The sequence below is a fragment of the Mastigoproctus giganteus genome, chromosome 3 (genome assembly GCF_048544385.1).
Source record: "Mastigoproctus giganteus isolate SK-2022 chromosome 3, ASM4854438v1, whole genome shotgun sequence".
NCBI lineage: Eukaryota > Metazoa > Arthropoda > Arachnida > Uropygi > Thelyphonidae > Mastigoproctus > Mastigoproctus giganteus.
The window spans coordinates 255,155,279-255,177,561 of record NC_143577.1 but is presented as its reverse complement, the minus strand read 5'-3'; the positions used below and the strand labels follow the sequence as shown (position 1 = coordinate 255,177,561).

The 22,283-nt window shown below is 37.1% G+C and overlaps 1 protein-coding gene across 1 annotated transcript in view; it reads left to right on the top strand.

Moving 5' to 3' along the window:
- Positions 1-22,283, top strand: part of Chc (clathrin heavy chain) — a 496,589-nt gene that overhangs the window by 394,184 nt on the left and 80,122 nt on the right. The gene's annotated exons all lie outside the window — the stretch shown is intronic.

Sequence of the window (22,283 nt, the reverse complement as noted above, 5' to 3'; positions counted from 1 at the left end):
TCTGAATTTTATCAAGGTTTATGTCGCGGTTCTAAACCCTTTTTCAAGAACTTTAAGGCACGTTTAAAACTTCTGATGAATTCGGTGTGTGCAGGGGGTGGGGATTTGGTCGACCTTTCGTCTTTTGAGTTTCATTTTTCAGTTTTGTTCTGTGTCGTGTGAAGTGCACAATGTCTTCTCCTAAACATTTAACTTTAAAAGATAAAGTCGAACTCATTAATGCGTATGATCGGCAAAAAAATAGTGTTCGCAATCTCGCTGCAAAATTCAAAATCGGGAAGACGCAGGTAAGCGACATCCTAAAGAAAAAAAATGAACTGCTCAAACAATTTTGGCAACACGGAAATGATCAGGTTCAAAAATCATTCCCGAAAACTGTTGGACTTCAAATTGACAATGTTACGTATGAGTGGTTTTGTCACGCATATGCTAAAAAAATTCCCATTAATGGGCCTATTATTAGGGAAAAGGCTTTGGAGGTTGCGAAATCTATGCAAGTAAATGAGTTCAAAGCTTCTGTGGGATGGCTAGACAAGTTCAAAACTCGGCATAAAATTTCTTGGAAAACCGTAAGTGGTGAAGGTGGATCTGTTGATACTGGGGTTGTAACAGAGTGGACCGTCAAATTGGAAGATTTATGTCGTGATTTTGAAGCTAAGGATATTTACAACTGTGATGAAACAGGGTTGTTTTATAAAGCTCTTCTTGAAAAAACAATGAGTCTCAAAACCGAGAAGTGCCAGGGCGGAAAAATTTCTAAGGAACGCTTGACTATACTATTGTGTACAAATATGCTGGGAGACTTTGAACAACCTCTTGTTATAGGAAAACCACAAAATCCTCGTTGTTTCAAGGGCATAAAGTTGAATCTTTTGAATGTTGACTGGAAGTCTAATAAAGCATGGATGACACGAGATATCATGAGCGAATGGATAAGTCGCTTTAACCAAAACATGATTCGTCAAAACAGAAAAATTATTCTTTTCATGGATAATGCTGCATCTCAACCGCACATTGAATTGTCCAACATTCAAATCGTTTTTCTGCCATCAAACACATCTGCAGAGTGTCAACCCTTGGATCAAGGGATAATAAAAAATTTTAAACTTCACTACAGAAAAAGTGTTTTAAGACATCTCATTGCAAACATGAACGATGTAACATGTGCGAGTGACCTTGCAAAGAAACTCTGCATCCTAGATGCGATTAAATGGATTTCCTCTTCAGTAAACGCAATTAGAAAACAAACTGTCGCAAACTGTTTTGTAAAGTCTGGCTTCTCAAACGCAAAATTTGAAGTTGTGAACAGCAATGTGGAGCACCAAGAAGAACAAAAACTTCAACATCTATTGATAATGTACGATACTTCCACTACAAGTGATCCTGGCTACAAAGATAGACTCGAACCTCACTACAGAAGATGGTGCTCTAGATATCAATGACATTATCATCGATATTTTTCAAGAAGTTCCTCATGAGGATGAAGAAATGGAAGGAGGTCATTCTGTCGAAGAACATTAACAGCGAACCACAGATGAAAGTAGAAGAAGCGCTCATACGAATCAATCGTTTAAAAATGTTTTTCGCCGCTGAAGAAGATACTGAAGGACTTTCGATGGTTTCTTCACTCCAAACAAATGTTGAAAACAAAATTATCAGCCGGAAGAAGGTGCAGAAGAAAATAAGTGATTACTGTATGTATTTTTCTTAAGATAAAGTCATAATATGCATAGCACAATTGTATGTATATTATTTACAAAAATATTGTGCAAAATCTGTATATAATTTAATTTAATTTTACATTAAACGTTTAACGATTTTTCTTTCTTTTTTTTTTCTCCCTCAGACTTCTTGTTAGTGGACACTTCTCTCTAACGGACAAATTTTCGTTCCCCATGGCTGTCCGTTAAAGGGAAGTTTCACTGTATATGATTTAAAAATATAACTATGAACATTCACCTTGTTAATTTTAGGTTTTAGAAATTTGGTATGCGAATTTTACTGTGGCAGAACCATATTCAGTGAACAGCTATTTCTCATGATGTGCATCGTGCTTGCTAGTAATGATGTTTAATGGCTGTTTGCAGTCAACTGACTGAACTGTCACAGTTTTTAAATGCAGTAATACCCTCTGAGCAGGTTGAACAAAGGAAGTTTTTAGGAAGATCCTTATACCACGTCACTCCCAAAGTGCTGTCTGTATTCACAAGATTATTTAACATTGGGATTTACTTCTTTGCCTGGCAACAAATCAGTGCTGCTATGTCTGTTATAAAAAGTAGTATTGATTTGAGAACCTTTTGAAATGCTGCTATGATACCATCAAAGATGAAAGGCCACCTGTAAAGGATGCATCCTGGTGAAAAGTACAAAGATTTTTAATATTTCATGTCTTAAAGATAAATTAATAAAACTTTCTGCAATGAGTATAAAATTTGCTTTTGAAGCCTTCAGTTTCTAGAAATGCTGAAGGAGGATTGGAGGCCTCTTATTAATATATCACTCTTAATTGCAAAAGCAGAGTACTTGCACATACAATGGGTTGGTGGAGGGTTTGTTTTTTTGTATCCATTCTGTTCTTTGCTTTTCAAAGGATAGTCAACATGGAAATCTTCATGGTATATTGACTTGTTTCTTGGTTGGGTTTCAAAAGAGGCACAATGCCTTGAAAGCTTCCCATAGTTTGTTTTATTAGATTTTTGTGTTTTATTTATTTATACAAAGTTCTAATGCTCTTATTTTTATATACTCTCACTTTTATGCTATATATTTTGTTTTGTATTTAGAACTTTCAATTAAAATTTGTTTTAACAGTTCATTGGAACAAACTGAAAGATTATTTTAACATTTTTGATTTTTTAAGATATTCATGATGTGATTGTAACAATAAATTCTACAACCTTTTAATTGTAATGTGTCTCGAGTTAAATTTATTTTCTGGGAAGAGTTATTGAATTGATAGATTTGGATGCCAAATCTGCATTTCAATCTAAAGGGTACACACCTATTGGAATAATGAAGATATGCAAAATAAATATCCTAAATTACAAAAGTACAGTGGAACTGCTTCTGTTAAATTCCCCAGTTATGTTATGGAAGCTGGATTCAGCTTCCATTATATAAGAACTTAATTATTAATGATAAAAACAAGCTATTAATATTTTAATGATAAAAAGAAGAAACAGGTTGAATATATCAATGTGAGAACCTGGGTGAAATAAATTAATTTATTTTTTTTATAAAATAAATAAATTTTTTTGAAAAATTTATTTCACCCAGATACCACACAGCTTATTGCAAACTGTCAGCCATAGTTCTCATTAATAATTAATGTTAATGATTGAAATTGATATATAAAGGGTTCTGATTTATGAAACTAAAATGGCAGTAATAAATCAAATAATATTTACTGTTTTTTTTTTTTTTGTTAAAGTAATTGGTAATTAATTGCAAACTCATTGTTACTTATCTAATGTATTATAATTATTTAATTTTTTAATAAATAATTAACTATTATTAACGTACATTTTCTTGTAAATGCACCCATTAAAATTAAAATATATTTTTTGGATGGGATTGATGAGGGAAAAATCCCTTTTTTTTTTAAAGGGGTCGGTAGGTAAAAAAGGTTGGGGACCCCTGGTCTAGCATTTTTGAATGGATTATTTGCATAATATTTGACAAAACAAAAGTTGTATTTCAGTATTCAGTAATTATTTTCTTTAATTGTAGTTTGTAGTTATCATACGCATTAAAAAAATTCCACTCATTGTAATCTCCTGTCATGATATTACAATACTGGAGCGGCTAACTTGCAAAACTTCAAATGATATGAAGTGTTCATACATCTCATTCAGTTACACAATTTCAGAGTTAAAAATTAGCTTGCTTATTTATTTATTTTTTTTATTTATTATTATTTTTTTAATCACAAACTGCTCCTCACAGACTTTTGAAATGGCATATGAGTTTATATTGTAGATGCAACACTCAAGGGCAATAGATGGACAAATGTATATCCAAGGACAGTTCAATAATATATAAAAGACTGTCATACTTCACAATTTCCTGACCTGAATTACATGAAGAGACTTGTTCAGCAAATAGTTCCATAACTGATTCACATATTTCTTTGAAATGAAGTGTCAACATTATTTCAAAAAGAAAATCAGAGGTTAGTTGTTATTTTTGAGCAAGAAAAAGATATTTTAATATTAGCAAGTACATGCTTATCTTCAATTCACATTCATCTTGAAGAATAAATTTTAGTTGAAATATGTGCTTTAAAAATATTGTATGACAGCAGTAGAAACAACAGATCTTTCATTTCAACATTCAAAAATGAAACAATTGATGAGATACACTTCTAAAGTGGACTCTAACTGGAGGTTTAAAAAAAAAAAAAAAAAAAAAATGCCAAAAATTTCTAAAGTGTACGTCAAAGTTAACTTAACATGTTCTTGGTCTAGAACAATATACTACCCATTTATGTGTGGAAAGGGAGTAAATCTTTAACAGGACTTAACATGCCTTGATTTTATAAAAACATGCACAAAAATTGTTATACATTATGCATGCTTGTCATTCACCAGCCAGTGCAGTTGAAGCAACAGGAAATAAATTATTTTTGTATATAACCACTAACATTTACAAATGAGAGGTGCTGCATATGAGAGACACCAATCCCAGATTACTGTCACCCATATACTGTATCTTGAGTGTTGTACTACATTCAGAGTATTGGAGAAAGAAAAAGACATGGAGGAATCATATATGAAGATCAGAGCAGGTAGAGAGGCTGCCAGAAACAACTCATAGGGTTTTCTCAGGAATTTTTCCAGCAAGTATAAGGGGGGGGGGGGGAATCTTCTTCCTGTATAAGGCATTTTTCAGGGCATACTTGAGCACTGCATATAGGTGCGGAATTTTCCGACTCACCCTAATTTGAGGAATTTCAGTTGGGTTTTCTGACTCATCCCATTTCAGGAATGAGGTGAGTCACAACTAGCTTGGGGGGGGGGATAAACAGACCAATAGATTAACTGTAGCCGCAAACAGGTGGAAGTGATTCTTGCACTGCTTGTACTAGAATCAGCAGCAGCCTGGAAAGCAAGTTGCTGGGGATTTCAGGAACTGCTGGGAGTCATGAAACAAGTAAATACATGGGCTGTGTTAGAATAACTAAGAGTAAGAACAGGTGCATATATACTTGTGTGTACAACAATGCTAGGATTATAGTAAATAAATTTGATGAATTCAAAGTGCTCGTCAAGACATCATAGGAGGATATTGTTGGGATATCAGAGACATGGTGTCACACAGATATAAGGAATGCAGAATTGGAATTTAAGGAGTACAATGTGTACAGAAAGGATAGGAAGTGAGGAGGGGTTATGCTGTTAGTTAAGAAACACATAAAATCTAAGGAAGTGTATCCAATTGACAAATGGACAGTGCAATGTTGAGTCAGTTTGGTGTGACACTGAGAAAGCAAAATGGGGGCAGGAGTTTGTTATAGGCCTAATCACTCTGAGTACAATGAACAGCTATACAGTGAAATAGTAGGCCAGTAAAATCAGTCTTATAATCGGAGATTTTAACATCCCAGATATTGACTGGAACTTGTGGGTTGGTCACTCGCACACTGGCAAGACTTTTGTGGATTTATCGGATGATTCTTCTCTACAGCAGAATGTTCAAGAGGCAACCAGAGGGAGTAATACTCTTGATCTGATTATCAGCAGTGATTATTCATGCATTAAGAATTTACTGATAAAGGAACCACTAGGTGGCAGTGATCACAGTGTACTGATGTGGGATTTACAGGCTGGCATCAATTAACATGATTAATTCATACTGCGAGTGCAAAATAGAAACACGTTAATCGAATATAATAATCAATAGGAAAAATTATAATTGGTCCTTGACCTTCAGGAATGTCCATAAAGAATCTTAAAAATACCTTTTAAATAACTTTTTAACTGTATGCCATGTAAAAGATAACGAAAATAGTTATGGGATTAAATGTTTATTGCATAAAAGAGAATTTCCCAAACTGTGTGCTGTGGAATATTTGAAATTTTCGAGAAAAAACACAGCAATACTTGACATCTGTCAGACACTGCTCTAACTACTCAAGGTAGTTCAAAGTTTCAACATGCACCCTGGGTCCTGAGCTGGATATCATCATTCTTCTCTTTCTTGGTGATTAACTTGGTTTTTTTTTTTGGTTTTTTGTTTTGCTGGTGCAGCAAAAGCCTTGGGCTTCCTTGCACTATATTAGCCATTGTTATATGAATAATAATAATAATTTTAACTTCCCAGATATTGACTGGAACTTGTGGGTTGGTCACTCGCACACTAGCAAGACGTTTGTGGATTTATCGGATGATTCTTCTCTACAGCAGCATGTTCAAGAGACAACCAGAGGGAGTAATATAATAAGTTGTTTGGACCTAACTACTTAATAAAGGTACTTCTTTTTGCCTAGGGTTGCCGTGAACCGAGAGTTTGGAACCTCTGGCATAAAATACACAATGAAGAAACTATTCGTTATGGAAATATTTGAACAGAGTCATTTGAACAGTATTGGCTTTCTTTTTTTCATCAATCAATTTCCGACAGCTGATAATCTCTAGGCCCTGGCGAAATAAATAGCGCAGACAAGCCTCAAACCTTTTGTTCGAAGTTCTCTGTGATACAAAAGATTTCATCTAGTTCTTTTACCGTTATCTCCTTTGCAGTAATATTTTCATCTGGCTCATTTAAAAATTAGAATTTTTAAATGCATGTCTGCAAGTAACTTTATTAGGCAGGAGAAAAAACAAGTAACATGTCTTCTTCCAATGGCTGATGAACACATTGAGGCGGACAAATGCTTGTCAATTGCCCATCTGACACACAGTAAGCTTAGTGTGTGATTCAAATCTTTTTCAACTATTACATTTAAAAAAAAAAGATTGCTTTACCTGGAAATTTGTATCGTGAAAAGTTGAATAATTTTTTAAAATAGCGGTAACTGATAAACGCATTATGCGAGGCCTTGCTAAACTTAGATTTAACTACTATCAGGGGTAAATGAAGGGTTTTTGCTTTTCTACAGGAGACTACAGTGGGACCAACTGACAGCAAATTCTAAATGGGAAGCATTCAAGGAATTAATCTTGGAAGCTACTAGGCTTTTCATACCAACTAAGAAATACTGTTCAAGGTTTAGGCCCAAATGGATGTCAGATGAACTAATGAGACTCGTGGCAGAGAAGAAAAATGCATGGGATGCATATGAATTATCAGGAGACACAAAGCCTATGGCAAATATAAGCTATTCTGTAATCAAGTAACAAAGGAGGTTAGAACAGGCAAAGGCAGATTATGAGAAATCTTTGGCAAAGGATGCAAAGAAAAACAGCAAAGACTTCTTCACTTATATAAATTTAAAAGGAAGGGGATGAATCAGATTGGTCCACTTGGGATCAATGGTTTGCCTGTAGATGATCCTGCTCAGATAGCTGCCAAACTAAATAAACATTTTGCATCTACATTCACACATGAGGAATTCTATAGGAAAGTAGAGAACAGAAGCCAGTTGATCTCTAACAGGGAGCTAAATGATTTTATAATAACTGAGAGCAAAGTGGAGGACAAATTGCTGAAGTTAAACATAGGAAAGACACATGGGGTGGATGGGATCTATCCAGTTACATTAAAGGAGGCGGCAAAGGAAGTAGGCAAACCCTTGTCAAATAATTATGAGAGCATCGATGGACTAATGGGTGGTCCACCACAGACTGGAGATGTGCAAATATATCTCCAGTTCACAAAGTGTGACGAGTAATTACAGACCTGTTAGTTTAACTTTTGTTGCGGGGAAAATAATGGAGTCTCTGGTTAAGGGAAAGTCTTGTCTTATCAATTTGATTGGATACTATGATTTAGTCACAAAGGATCTGGATGCAAAAATAATTTTGATATCATATACTTGGATTTCAGGAAAGCTATTGATACTATTGCGCATGGAAGACTAAAATTGGAGCAATATGGCATTAAGGGCAAGTTGCTACAATGGATAAAAGGATGGTTGATTGAGAGAAGACAGTGGTAATTAATGGACATTGCTCTTTGTAGACTAATGCTCTTAGTGGAGTCCCCCCAGGGTTCAGTATTGGGTCCATTGTTGTTTGTATTTTTATCAATGATATTGCTGAAAGTATATCAGGCTTAATGGTGAGGTTTCCAGCTGATATATATCAGGCTTAATGGTGAGGTTTCCAGCTGATATATATATATATATATATATATATATATATATATAGGTTGGTGGGATTGTTAATGACAGTAAGCTACTGCAACATGATCTGGAAAATTTGGGCAGATGGGCTGAGAAGTGGCAACTGAAGTTTAACATTGACAAATGCTAAGTACTCCATATGGGTAGCAGAGAAACGATATGGGTAGCAGAGAAACGTACCAACCGGATGGTATTACACTCATGGTAGAGGAGAACAAAAGAGACCTGGGGGTAGCTGTTTAGTCAGATATGAAGTTTTCTGAGCAGTGCAGGCAGGCTGCCAGAGTAGTTCATGGGGCCTTGTCAATGATATACAGGAACTTTTCTAGCATGGATAAAGAGGTGATTATCCCTTTGTATAAGGCAACGGTCAGGCCACACCTTGAGTACTGCATACAGGTCTCTGAAGCCTCATTTTAGGAAGGATGTAGAGATGCTAGAATGAGTACAGAGAAGTTCAACAAGACTGGTGAGGGGAACAAAGTAGTTGTCTTATGAAGAAAGGTGTAAGTTCTGAAAATTGCTGCAACTTGGAGACTAGGCACCTGCAGGGTGATCTGATTGAGATGTATAAGGCTTTGAATGGATTGGGCAGGCTCAATGCTGATGGGATTCTTCCTCTTGCTCTGATTACAAACCTGAGGGGACATAAACTGAAATTGAAGAAAGACAATTGTCGAACAGATGTGCAAAAATTTGCATTTAACCAGCAGGTAGTTGATTGCTGGAACAAAAACTCCACCCGTCGTTGTGGAAGTTGATTGCTTAAATGAATTCAAGGAATTTGACCAACTTTTGGAGTAAATTGGTGGGTGAAATGGGAAGGGTTTTTTTTTTTTTGGGCTGATGGTATATAAACTTGGTTTCTTGCATCATTTGCTAATGATGTGGATCCATTGGAACAGGTGCAGATAAGATCAACAAACAATATTAATGAAAGGAACAGAAGAATGCTCCTAATTCGAAGGTAATTGGTCCTACAAATTGCAGCATCTGGAGACTAGGCATCTACAAATAGATCTGATTTGAGGTGTTTAAGTCTTTAAATCGATTGAGTAAGCTCATTGGAATTTATTTTTGATCAGACTACACAAGGGGGTATAAATTCAAATTGAGAATGGTTGCAGAACAATGGAATTTGGCCTTCAGCAAGCAGGTAGTTGATTGTTGGAATAAACTTCCATCTGGTGTGGAAGTGGGTAGTTTGAATAAATTCAAGGAAGAACCAGACAAATTATTAGAGACGATTGGACAGGTATTTTGGTTGTTGTTTTTTTTTTAATAAACACAAAAGTTACTAAAATGGAGGCACTGGTTAAAGAAGCACTGCAGGATCATCTAGTAAGGACTTCAGTTATAGCTCGGACACAGCATGGTTTTGTTAAGGGGAAGTCTTGCCTGACCAATTTGATTGGATACTATGATGCAGTCACAAAAGAGTTGGATGCAGGGAATAACTTTGATATTATATATTTGGATCTTAGAAAGGCTTTTGATACTGTTGCATATGGAAGACTGCTGCACAAATTGGAGCAGTGTTGCATTGGAGGCAAATTGCTGCTATGGATAAAGGGGTGGTTGAGGGGGAGAAGACAGAGTGGTAATCAATGGACACTGCTCATCATGGACTAATGTTATTAGTGGAGTCCCTCAGGGTTCAGTGTTGGGTCCATTATTGTTTTCTGTATTTATAAATATTGATGGTATATCAAGCTTAATGTCCAAGTTTCCAGACGATACAAAGGTTGGCGTACCTGCCCGGCAACCTCAAGGTTGCGGGTTCGATTCCCGCCTCGAGCTTGGATCCAAGTACTGCAAAAACCTTGGGAGGTGCAATATGGCCACAGAAGCCGATGCGCCAACAACTAACAAATCAAAAAAAAAAAAAAAAAAAAAAGGTTGGCAGGGTTGTTAAGGACACTACTGATGCTATGTTGCTGCAACAGGATCTGGAAAGGTTGAGCAGATGGGCTGAGAGGTGGCAAATGAAGTTTAACATTCACAAATGTAAAGTACTACAACACCAGAGCAATGTATCAACTCTGTGGTACTACACTGACAGTGGTAGAGAATGAAAAGGGCCTGGGGGTAATTGTGCAGGCAGATATGAAGTTCTCTGAGCAGTGCAGACGGGCTGCAAGAGTAGCTCATGGTGTCTTTTCAATGATATATAGGAATTTTTCTAGCAGAGATAAGTAGGTGATTATTCCCTTGTATAAGGCAATGGTCAGGCCACACCTTGAGTACTGTATACAGGTCTGGAGGCCACATTTCAAGAAGGATGTAGAGCTGCTGGAACAAGTACAGAGAAGGGCAACAAGATTAGTGAATGGAACAAAGGGTTGCACTTACGAAGAAAGGCTTGAGTTTTGCAAATTACAGTGTCTGGAGACTAGGCACTGGCGAGGTGATCTGATAGAGGTGTATAAAGTCTTGAATGGTTTGAGCATGCTCAATGCTGATGGGATTCTTCCTCTTGCTCAGAATAATCACCTGAGAGGGCATAAATTCAAATTGAGGAAAGACAGATGTAGGATAGATGTGCGGAAATTTGCCTTTATCCAGCGGGTAGTTTGTGGAACAGACTTCCATCCCTTGTTGTGGAAGTTGATAGCCTAAATAAATATAAGGCTCAGCTGGACAGGTATTTCGAATGAACAGAGGGGTGAAGTGGAAGGTTTTTTTTTTTTTTTTTTTTCTGGCTGATGCTGCATAAGCTTGCTTTCTTGCATCATATGCCTATGCTAATGCTAAAACTTATAGTACCATGTATGGGTAATAGGTTAGATTTCAAGTTCTGTAGATTGTAATTTTTGGTAAATATAAATATATATACAGGGTGATTCACTACCAGTGCGACAAACTTGCAGGAGGTGTAGGGGGCACAAAGACGAATCGGAATCACATAGCATTGCAGGGTCTGAAATGCCTTCATCATGCGGTAGAGGATGTTGAACGGGAGGTCGCGTGAACAGCGGTCCCGCTGGAAGTCAGCATTTGCGAACCGGTTCCCGAGGCAGTAGGATGGACGAGTATTCAAACGTTGAACTGGCCGACGTGCACCTCGCGTATGGAGCTGCGGACTGTAACAGGCGCGCCGCTCTGCACTTGTACCAGGAACGTTTCCCGCACAGGCGGCGTGCTCCTCATCATACGATTTTCGCACGTGTGCACAGAAGGTTACGTGGGACTGGTTGTGTCACGAAAGGTACCATGAATCGAGAGCGAACGACGAGGACGCCAGACAGTGAGGAGAATGTCCTATGTCTTGCAGAAGGCAATCCGAGTAAGAGTACTCGAGCGATAAGCCAACGATTAGGTATTTCCCAATCCACTGTATGGAGGATACTGTCAACAAACCAAATGAGTTCATTCCATCTGCAACGCGTCCAATCATTGGAGCCTGCAGATTATCCACTCCGGAGGACTTTTGCTACTTGGTTTCTTCAACAGAAATGGTTCGCAAATGCTGACTTCCAGCGGGATCGCTGTTCACGTGACCTCCCGTTCAACGTCCTCTACCGCATGACGAAGGCATTTTGGACACTGCAATGCTATGTGATTCCGATTCGTCTTTGTGCCCCCTACACCTCCTGCAAGTTTGTCGCACTGGTAGTGAATCACCCTGTGTGTGTATATATATATATATATATATATATATATATATATATATATATATGAAGAAAGATTGTTGCAGAAGTAGAAGAGATAAATTAGGCAGAAGTTTGTTGAGTATGTAGTTGCACATTGAGTGGAGATGCTGGCTGCTTGTGGAGGAATTACAGATACAGTCAGTCCTCGTATAACACGTGTTTACACTACACAAATTCGATCATACACGATTTATAAATAGGGGAACAATATCTTATATAACACGAACCGAATTCGCTTATGCACGATTTGCCTTTGTGTTTACAAGAAATGGCAGTCGAACGCGGAATCACCCCAACTGAATGCAACACAATAGGAATGAAGAGAAGATCCTGAAAATGTATTTGTTTCTTATATCAGTGAAGGGGAAACACATTTCACCATAATAACGTGAAATTCCAGCTATCGGTATTATCGCAAATGCAATTAGATCGAGTTTACTACCAGTTTATAACAAATTCCACTATCAGAAACGCAACTGGAAATTGTTTTTATTGTTTTATGGTGGTAACCACCAGAAATGTGCTTTAGTAAAATGTGAGCTAGTGAGGTGTTAATAGTGTCTCTGCCTTTACGGTGTTGTTTATTCAGTTGCTTCACGTGCACAGCTTTGTTTATGTGTATCAAGTGTGCCTCCTCATTTTGTAATTGTGCTTTATTCCCTAAAAATGAGTAAAATCTTAAAAGGTGTGAAAAGGAAGCATCCTGGTGAAGACACTGCCGATTCACAGAAAAGAAAAAAGAAACTGGAAATTGTTTTTATTGTTTTCTGGTGGTAACCACCAGAAATGTGCTTTAGTAAAATGTGAGCTAGTGAGGTGTTAATAGTGTGTCTCTGCCTTTACGGTGTTGTTTATTCAGTTGCTTCACGTGTGCAGCTTTTGTTTATGTGTATCAAGTGTGCCTCCTCATTTTGTTATTGTGCTTTATTCCCTAAAAATGAGTAAAATACTTAAAAGGTGTGAAAAGGAAGCGTCCTGGTGAAGACACTGCCGATTCACAGAAAAAAAGAAAAGCAATATCGATAAATAGAGGCGGACTGGGTCAAAAATTCTTACCCGGGAAAATTTGTAGCGGCCTCCTACTAGCGTTTATGGCCAAAATGACACCTGCCTCCGGCCCACCAGGGTTTCCCCGGTAAGACTTATGGCCAGTCTGCCTCTGTAGATAGAGAAAAAATATGAAATTGTGAAACACTTTGAGCGAAATGAAGGAATATGTGATATTGCACGTGCCACAGGCCTAAATGAGGCAACGCCGAGAATTAGAAAGAATGCAGAGAAAATAAAAACAACTTTCATAGCAGGAACAACCAAAGTGTAATTAAAATCCATTAGATTAAGACACAAAGAATTGGAAGAGATGGAACGGCTGTCATCTGTTTGGATAGAAAATCAAACCAAGAAACAAGTTTGCTTACGATAGAAGCAAAAGCAGTAGCAATATTTTATTATGTAAATAGTCATAATAAAATACTTACGTATTTTATTACGATTATTTATTGTGTTTCGTAATGTTTTGGTTAGAAATGTGTGTTCAAGCTTGGGTGTCGGCACTTAACCCTATTTTTGCCATAGGGCAATATTGTTTATATTGCACGATTTTGCATTGCACGAGGGTTTCTAGGAACACAACTATCATGCTATACGAGGACTGACTGTACCGATTCAGGAGAACCATGCATGTGAATATCTGTAAAGGGGAAAAAAAAAAAAAAAAAATGCACATAAACTGAATGTCTGAGACAGAATGGAGAAGGGTCATTAGTTAACCTGACTGCAAGCTTGAGGTTTTGGGGGCACTGCCCCAGATGTGGGAATAATATTTCATGGTAGAAGGATTTGAGAATTGTTCATAATGAGTAGCTGTTTTGAAGAACACTAATGCCGAGAACAAAAAAAATTTTTTTTTTTTTTTAGATCCAGAGGAAGCAGTATTTTTGATGCACTTTTGCCAAGAGAAATTATAAGTTGGGTAATCCTTAATACAGATGTGATCTTGTATAGAAATTTGAGTGTTAGATTATAAGATAAGCATAGGAGCAGTAGACTTTTTTTTTTTTCTAGATACAAGAGAGGACTGAGGTTTAGAAGGATTGAAGTCAACTAAGTTATCTTTGCACCATTGGAGAATTACATGGAGGTCATCAGTTCAGGAATTGGTGGTTGATATTTGATGTGTCTGTCTAAATTGTTTGTGCAGAGCAAGATTTCTCAAATTTTCTTATCAGAAAACTATATACAGGATGATTCACTACCAGTGCGACAAATCAGAATCACATAGCATTGCAGCGTCCGAAATGCCTTCGTCGTGTGGTAGAGGACGTTGAACGGGAGGTCGCGTGAACAGTGATCCCGCTGGAAGTCAGCATTTGCGAACCAGTTCCCGAGGCAGTAGGGTGACCAAGTATTCAAACGTTGAACTGGCCGACATGCACCTCACGTATGGAGCTGCGGACTGTAACGGGCACGCCGCTCTGCGTTTGTACCAGGAACGTTTCCCGCACAGGCGTGCTCCTCATCATACGATTTTTGCACGTGTGCACAGAAGATTACGTGAGACTGGTTGTTTCACGAGAGGTACCGTGAATCGAGAGCGAATGATGAGGACGCCAGACAATGAGGAGAATGTCCTACGTCTTGCAGAAGGCAATCAGAGTACGAGTACTCGAGCTTTTTTTTTTGGTGGATTTTCCAATCCACTGTATGCAGGATACTGTCAACAAACCAAATGAGTTCATACCATCTGCAATGCGTCCAATCATTGGAGCCTGCGGATTATCCACTCCGGAGGACTTTTGCTACTTGGTTTCTTCAACGGAAAGGGTTTGCAAATGCTGACTTATAATTATCTATATAAGAGTATAATTATCTATATAATATAGATGTAAAAACACCATAGACAACTCTTAAAGGAAAAAAACTGATAGTAGTGTAAAGGGCATCATTTCAAGTGTATTTCATATTGTGCTCATCCTTCACGAGTTGCCATGTACTGCACTACCTCGAATAAGTAACGCTTCACTAATGAGCACATTGATGAGCACAATATGAGTTACAGTTGAAATGATGCCCTTTACACTACTATCGTAGTTTTTACCTTTAGGAGTTTGTCTATGGTGTTTTTACACCTATATTATATAGATAATTATAACTCTTAAAAATATTATGCCCTGTTGCATTAAGTCTTACTTAAACATTTTAGAAGCATTCTCTTTGAACACTATTGTGCTGCTTGCATCATTGCATAGGTAGTTATTGTCCTGGCTTTTTCAGCCATTCATCCAAAAGTGTTTTCTTCAGTGCACACAGATGTTGGTCTTCCACTCCTTGGCTGGTCACAAATGTCAGTGACTCATTTAAAACATGCAAGCCATTACAAACATCTTTGATATAGATGAACAGTGCACTGTTGAGTCAGTTTGGTGTGACGTAAGCACTGCGAAAGCAAAAATAAGAGTAGAAGTGTGTTATAGGCCTAATGAGTACAATGAACAATTGTACAGAGAAATAGTGGGCTAGTAAATCAGATTGTCTTATAATGGGGGATTTTAACTTCCCAGATATTGACTGGAACTTGTGGGTTGGTCACTCACACACTAGTCAGACTTTTGTGGATTTATTGGATGATTGTTTTCTGCAGCAGCATGTTCGAGAGGCAACCAGAGAGAGTAATACTCTTGATCTGGTTATCAGCAGTGATCATTCGTGTATTAAGAATTTGCAGATAAAGGAACCACTAGGTGGCAGTGATCACAGTGTACTGATGAGGGATTTACTTAAAGATTTAATTACCATCAGGGGTAAAGGAAAGGGTTTTTGCTTCCGTAAAGGTGAGTACAGTGGTCTCAGAAAGTTTAAATTCTGTACAGTGGGATCAACTGACAATGTTACCAACAGTAAATTCTAAGTGAGAAGCATTCAAGGAATTAATCGTGGATGCTACTAAAAGTTTCATACCTAATTAAGAAATATTGTTCAAGGTTTAAGCCTAAATGGTTATCTAATGAACTAATGAGACTCGTAACAGAGAAGAAAAATGCATGGGATGCATATAAATAATCAAGCGACTCAGAAGCCTATGGCAAATATAAGCTAGTCTGTAGTCAGGTCACAAAGGCAAGCCAAGGCAGATTACGAGAAATCCTTGGCAAAAGATGCTAAGAAAAACGGTAAGGATTTCTTTACTTATATAAACTCTAAAAGGAAGGGGATGAATCTGATTGGTCCACTTGACATCGATGGTTCGACTGTTGTTGATCCTGCTGAGATAGCAAACAAACTGAATGAGTATTTTGAATCTACATTCACACATGAGGAGTTATTAAGGTTTGAAAATGGCAGAAGGTTATCAAATTGTAGCAGGATACTTAATGATTTTGTAATAACTGAGAGCAAAGTGGAGGAGAAATTGTTGAAGTTAAACATAAGAAAAGCACCTGGGGTGGATGGGACCTATCCAGTTATATTAAAGGAGGCGGCAAAGCAACTAAGCAAACCCTTAGCCATAATTATGAGAGCATCCTTGGACTCGGGAGGTTCCCACGGACTGGAGATGTGCAAATGTATCCCCAATTCACAAAGGGGGATCGAAGGGTGACACGAGTAATTACAGACTAGTTAGTTTAACTTCTGTTCCAGGTAAAATAATGGAGTCACTGGTTAAAGATGCATTGCAGGATCATCTAGACAAGACTGCAGCAATAATTCAGACACAGCATGGATTTGTTTTGGGAAAGTCTTGTCTGACAAATTTGATATGATATTACGATGTGGTTACAGAGGAACTGGATGCAAAAATTAATTTTGATATCATATATTTGGATTTCAGGAAAGCTTTTGACACTGTTGCGCAAATTGGAGCAGAATGGTATTAAGGGTAAGTTGCTACAATGGATAAAAGGATGGTTAAGTGGGAGAAGACAGCGGGTGGTAATTAATGGGTGCTGCTCTTCGTGGACTAATGTTATTAGTGGAGTCCCACAGGGTTTGGTGTTGGGTCCACTGTTGTTTTGTATATTTATCAATGATATTGATGAAGGTATATCAGGCTTAATGTCGAAGTTTGCAGATGATACAAAGGTTGGCAGGGTTGTTAATGACAGTAATGGCAGTGTGCTACTGCAACAGGATCTAGATAATTTGGCAGATGGGCTAAGAAGTGGCAACTGAAGTTTAACCTTGACAAATGCAAAGTACTGCATATGGGTAGAAGTAACCCAGAGAAACGTACCAACTGTGTGGTACTACACTTAAGGTGGTAGAAAATGAAAAAGACCTGGGAGTAATTGTGCAGTTAGATATGAAGTTTTCTGAGCAATGCAGACAGGCTGCCAGGGCAGGTCATGGGGTTTTGTCAATGATATATAGGAATTTTGCTAACAGGGAAAAGGAGGTGATTGTCCCTCTGTATAAGGCAATGGTCAGGCCATGCCTTGAGTACTGCATACAGATCCTAAGGCCTCATTTTAGGAAGGATGTAGATTTACTTCAGCGTGTACAGAGAAGGGCAACAAGATTGGTGAGGGGAATGAAGGGATCCTCTTACCAAGAGAGAGGCTTAAGCCACTGCAAATTGCAGTGGCTGTAGACTAGGCACCTGTGCGGTGATCTGATTGAGGTGTTAAGGCCTTGAATGGTTTGAGCACGCTGAATTCTGATGGGATCCTTCCACTTGTTCAGATTACGAACCTAAGGGGGCATAAAATTCAAATTTAGAAAGGACAGATGTAGAATAGATGTGAGGAAATTGGCCTTTAGCCAGCAGGTGGTTAATTTAATCAACCTATCAACTATAACATCTGTCGTTGTTGGTAGTTGATAGGTTGATTAAATTTAAGGAGGAACTGGACAGGCATTTGTAGGGAATGGTGTGATTTTTTTTTTTTTTTTTTGGTTGATGCTGCATAAGCTCATACACTTGCTTTCTTTCATCACATACTGCTACTACTACTACTTTCAGTAGTGCCTCTGTAGTCAGGTGGGCATGAGCAGCAGTGCATAGCACACGCTTTTGATTAGACCCAGATTCGAGCCTGTGACCACCAAATACGGAGGATGCGGAAAGGCCAGGGAATGACCACCGCATATCCTCGGAGCAATATGGCCTTAGTTGCTAATGCTTCTAAAAACCAAATAACAACATCTTTCAGTAGTCTTATTTATATACTTTCAATTTTTCCTGATTCCCAAGAGCTGAGTTTTCTCCTGACTTAAAGGAACTCTGTTTTGAAAATTCTGTTTCTTATTTCTCAATAAAGATGATATTTTTATGTTATAGGTCTGAAGTTATGACTAATGATTCTAAATCAATTGCAAAAAGTTGCCACCCAAGAGACATTATGGACCAACCTCTGTATTTCTGTTTGTGCTTTATTTTATTTTATAGTTTACTGTAATCTTTTCCTTTCAAGCAGCTTCTGTGGTTAATCTCTTATTTACAGTCACAAGTAATAGATTTAATTACCATGTAACAAAGATAATTTCATAACTGTAATTAAATTTTTTCCAGCTGTGTTCATACTCGTAAATTTTTCTCTTCACTCTTAAAGTGGTATTAAACTGGTCACTCAGTTTGTTTGCTAACTTGTGAAATTTTTCAAATTAGCATTAATGCTAAAAGAGATGTCACCCTTTTTTTCATGGAATATTTAAAACAATTATTAAACAGCAAATGATATCCCAAGATATGTTACTAACTTTATATTACAAAGCCTTTGGCAAATTTTCACAGTCAGTTGGTTCATCATATTTCAGACATTCTGAAATATAACGAAAACAATGCCGCATGTTCCAAAAGAATACCAGTCGTGAACTAACCTGGGTAGTAATACTAAAATCCCATTTCCCAGGAGCCAGCCCTCACTAGGCTCTTCCTGATTTTGACCTCTGGGCCTGTTCTTGGTGTGCTTGTTTTAACTTTTTTTTGTCTTCTCCCTAGATAGCTCAGTTGAGTCTGGGGTTGGCCCTGCCAGAGACATTTCTCCCTATTTACCTGGTACTTGCTTCCTGTGCCAGAGGACAGAAACTAGGGTTTGGTGGTGTTCGGAAGGCCAGGTGAACGTAACAAACACTCAATCCACACTATTATATTCTTTGTGTAGTTGTTACTACAGAGTTTGGGGAACCCTAGTGCCCAATGACAAAAAACACTATACACAAGCATGTACAATTATACAGACTAAACAAATGCTTATTTTAGCATCTGCATGAATAGTTGTTGGCAAAAAGGAAAGTTGGAAATATTTTATTATGTGAAAAATTGAATGAATTTCTCCAATGCATTATTTGAATAAATGTAATGTGAAAGTGAAAAAGACCATACATTATAAATTAATCGTTAAAAGTAGATTTTTTTTTTTTTTTTTTTTTTGTTTTTTTTATTTAATCATCCAGTGTTAAATTTTTGGTTTATTTTTTTTCTGTGAAGCACATTTGTTGATTCTCTGATATTACTGCATATGTGTGATGGCGAAAAGCATTGCTTCGGGAAATCAGGTTCAGACATATTTGATCGTTAGGTGATCACAATAAGTATTTTGGTTTCAGTGATGTGAACAAATTGTAGGCGATTTTAAATATTAACTTTCTTACTTGCAGTACAGGTTAGAGGTGTACTAATTCCCAGTGATTCTCTCTCTCTCTCTCTCTCTCTCTCTCTCTCTCTCTCTCTCTGTAACACATCTCATGAGGGGAAAGGGATAAAAACATGAAATTTAAAGGTGGCACGTGCTGTATGACAGTACTGTATATTATGCAATAGAAAATTTTCATTGTAGTAGTCCCCTTCAATTTTGTTATAACAATCTTTAAAGTTGGTTTCAACAGTCTTTTTTAGTAGACAGTTTGAATTGCATGTAAAAAAAAAAAAAAAAAAAAATGCTTTGGAATATGGTAGCAACTTTGATGAATGCACTGCATTTTTAATAATTCAGTACAAAAACTAGCTGCTAGAACAGCTTGTATAATTCTGGCAAAGATATATAAAAACTTGTCCAGCAGGGACATAGGCGATTATCTGTTGTATACATGCTGGCCAAAACAAATACAAAATTACTGTTGTTCTAATACAGTCACAGACAGAAGAAATGCAAATAAATGTGTAACTTCAGTAATCTGAAGCTAGAATGGAGAAAACGTGTGATCTATCGGACTTTGAAAAAGCTCTTATTGTGGCTGCATGTTTAGGAGCCATGATTCAAGAAATGAAAGACATAACTTGTTTCTCAAAAGAATCCATCTCAAAGGTTTTTAACAACTGGGAAACAAGTGGTTCTTCTACAGCTCAAAGGCATAATTGTGGCAGAAAAACACTTCAAGAGCAAAACTGTTGCATTCTGGGACTGTACGGAAAAATAGCACATCCAGCGTGCAGCAGATAACATCTGAATTCTACCAAACCCAGAACTGCACTATTTTAACCTGTACCATGCACAAGAAATTGAATAAATGAGGTATTGGCAGTCACCTGCCTATTTGGAAATGACCTTTTTTCAAAGGAAAAACAAAAATCTGCTTACGCTGTTGCTGAGAATGTTGTGATTGGGCAGTGGAATAATGGAAGAAAATCATTTGGTCAGACTAATCACAATACATTCACTTTGAATACATTCACTTCAGGAGTCATAGATCTTGGTCATCCTCTGTCGGCAGCATGAAGTGTAAAGATCCCATGTTCACAAAGGTGGCAAGGGATACCTTCAAACGTTTTCCTGTCTGGACATCTTCATTCTGGGAACCTTTCATGGTACAAACGACGAGCCTCCAGAGCATTGCCGTTTGCCAAAACGTACACAAAGTGCATATCCGCTTACTCCTGATTTGAGTACATGGTCAGAATGGAAAACCACCAGATTCTGTCAGTACCTTTTGATGAAGGAAATCACCTGCGGGAGATAAGACATTCTGGTTAATAACTCGGGAACCAAGCATTTCCAGAACTATGTTGATATAAAATATTTTTGTCTACATATAAGGAACTCGTTCCTGAAGTTATGCCATGTATTTTTGAGACACCCTGTGTGTGTGTGTATGTGTGTGTCCATAATTCACGTTATTATAACTCTGTATTATCTAATCTTCTCTATTGCATTATTCTTGATGATTAGATATATATATATATATTACTGAAAACTCACTTCCTTATTTAGGGTAAGAATAAGTGCAGCCTACTCTAATCTCACTCATGAGCAACCTTTTATCCTCAACTCTGTTTCAATAGCTGAGTTGTTAAACATTTATGAAATTTGTTTAATTGGCTATTTGATATAAGAAGTGTTTGATACCATGACAATGTGAATAATCTAAAGCTTAATCACTGAGTATTCAAATACATTTAAATGCTGATCTGATGAAATAGAAATTATTGAATTGTAGATTCTTTGAAATGATAAATGTTGCTAACATAGTTTAGAATGTTGATAACTAGTGCTTTTTAAAATCAGCTATAAAACTTTTTTTTTTATGTATATTGTATATACAGTGGAACTTCTCTATTACGAACTTCTATTTAACGAATTTCTCTGTATTACGAATTTTTTGCACCCCATATAGCGAAGTGTTAGTCTCTCAATAACTAATTTTTAAAAAAATTAGTAAAAGCATTTTTGAAGATTTTCAAGCATTTACTGTTAAACAGCCGTTCAAATATACAGCCCCTTCCCTCCGAATTGCACATTAACATCTGGAATTAATCATTCTTTTATTGAAAACTTGTGGCCATTGATGCCTGTAGGACGGCCTTTGTTTCATTTTTGTTACAGTTATAAAACCAAATGGGTTTCTTAAAAGTGGTCATAAACTTTACAATAAATAGGGTAGATTTGTAAATTGATATTGGCTCAGGGGAAAAAGAAATTCGTTGCGGTAAACCTTTAGCGTGCTGCGGCAGCAATACATAGAATGCTATCATAGTCAGATTTTAGTAATGCCTACTGAGTGACATTCGCTTCTCACCTCAACCGTACCAGTGACCTTCCTATCAATCATTACATGATACGTCCATTCTCATCTAACTGGACTTCCAGTAGATGGTTTCATGTTTTTTTTTTTAATTTCGTTCTTTTAGAACAATTTGTCATCAATCACATAGGCTATATGCTCTTGTATTTTTATTTATTTTTTTCTGAAAAGTAACATGCAGCATACATTAACCATAAATTTTCTTTCGTGTGCATATATGAATGAAAGCAGAATAAAATAAATTCACGAAGTTGTATATTTCTTCAAAGTGATTGATAGGAAAGGTCACATGATACTGTTGAATTGGCAAGTGAACGTCATTGAGTAGGCGGTACTAACAATTCACTATATGGCCAGTGCACAAAGTTTGCGATGTGTGTATCGGC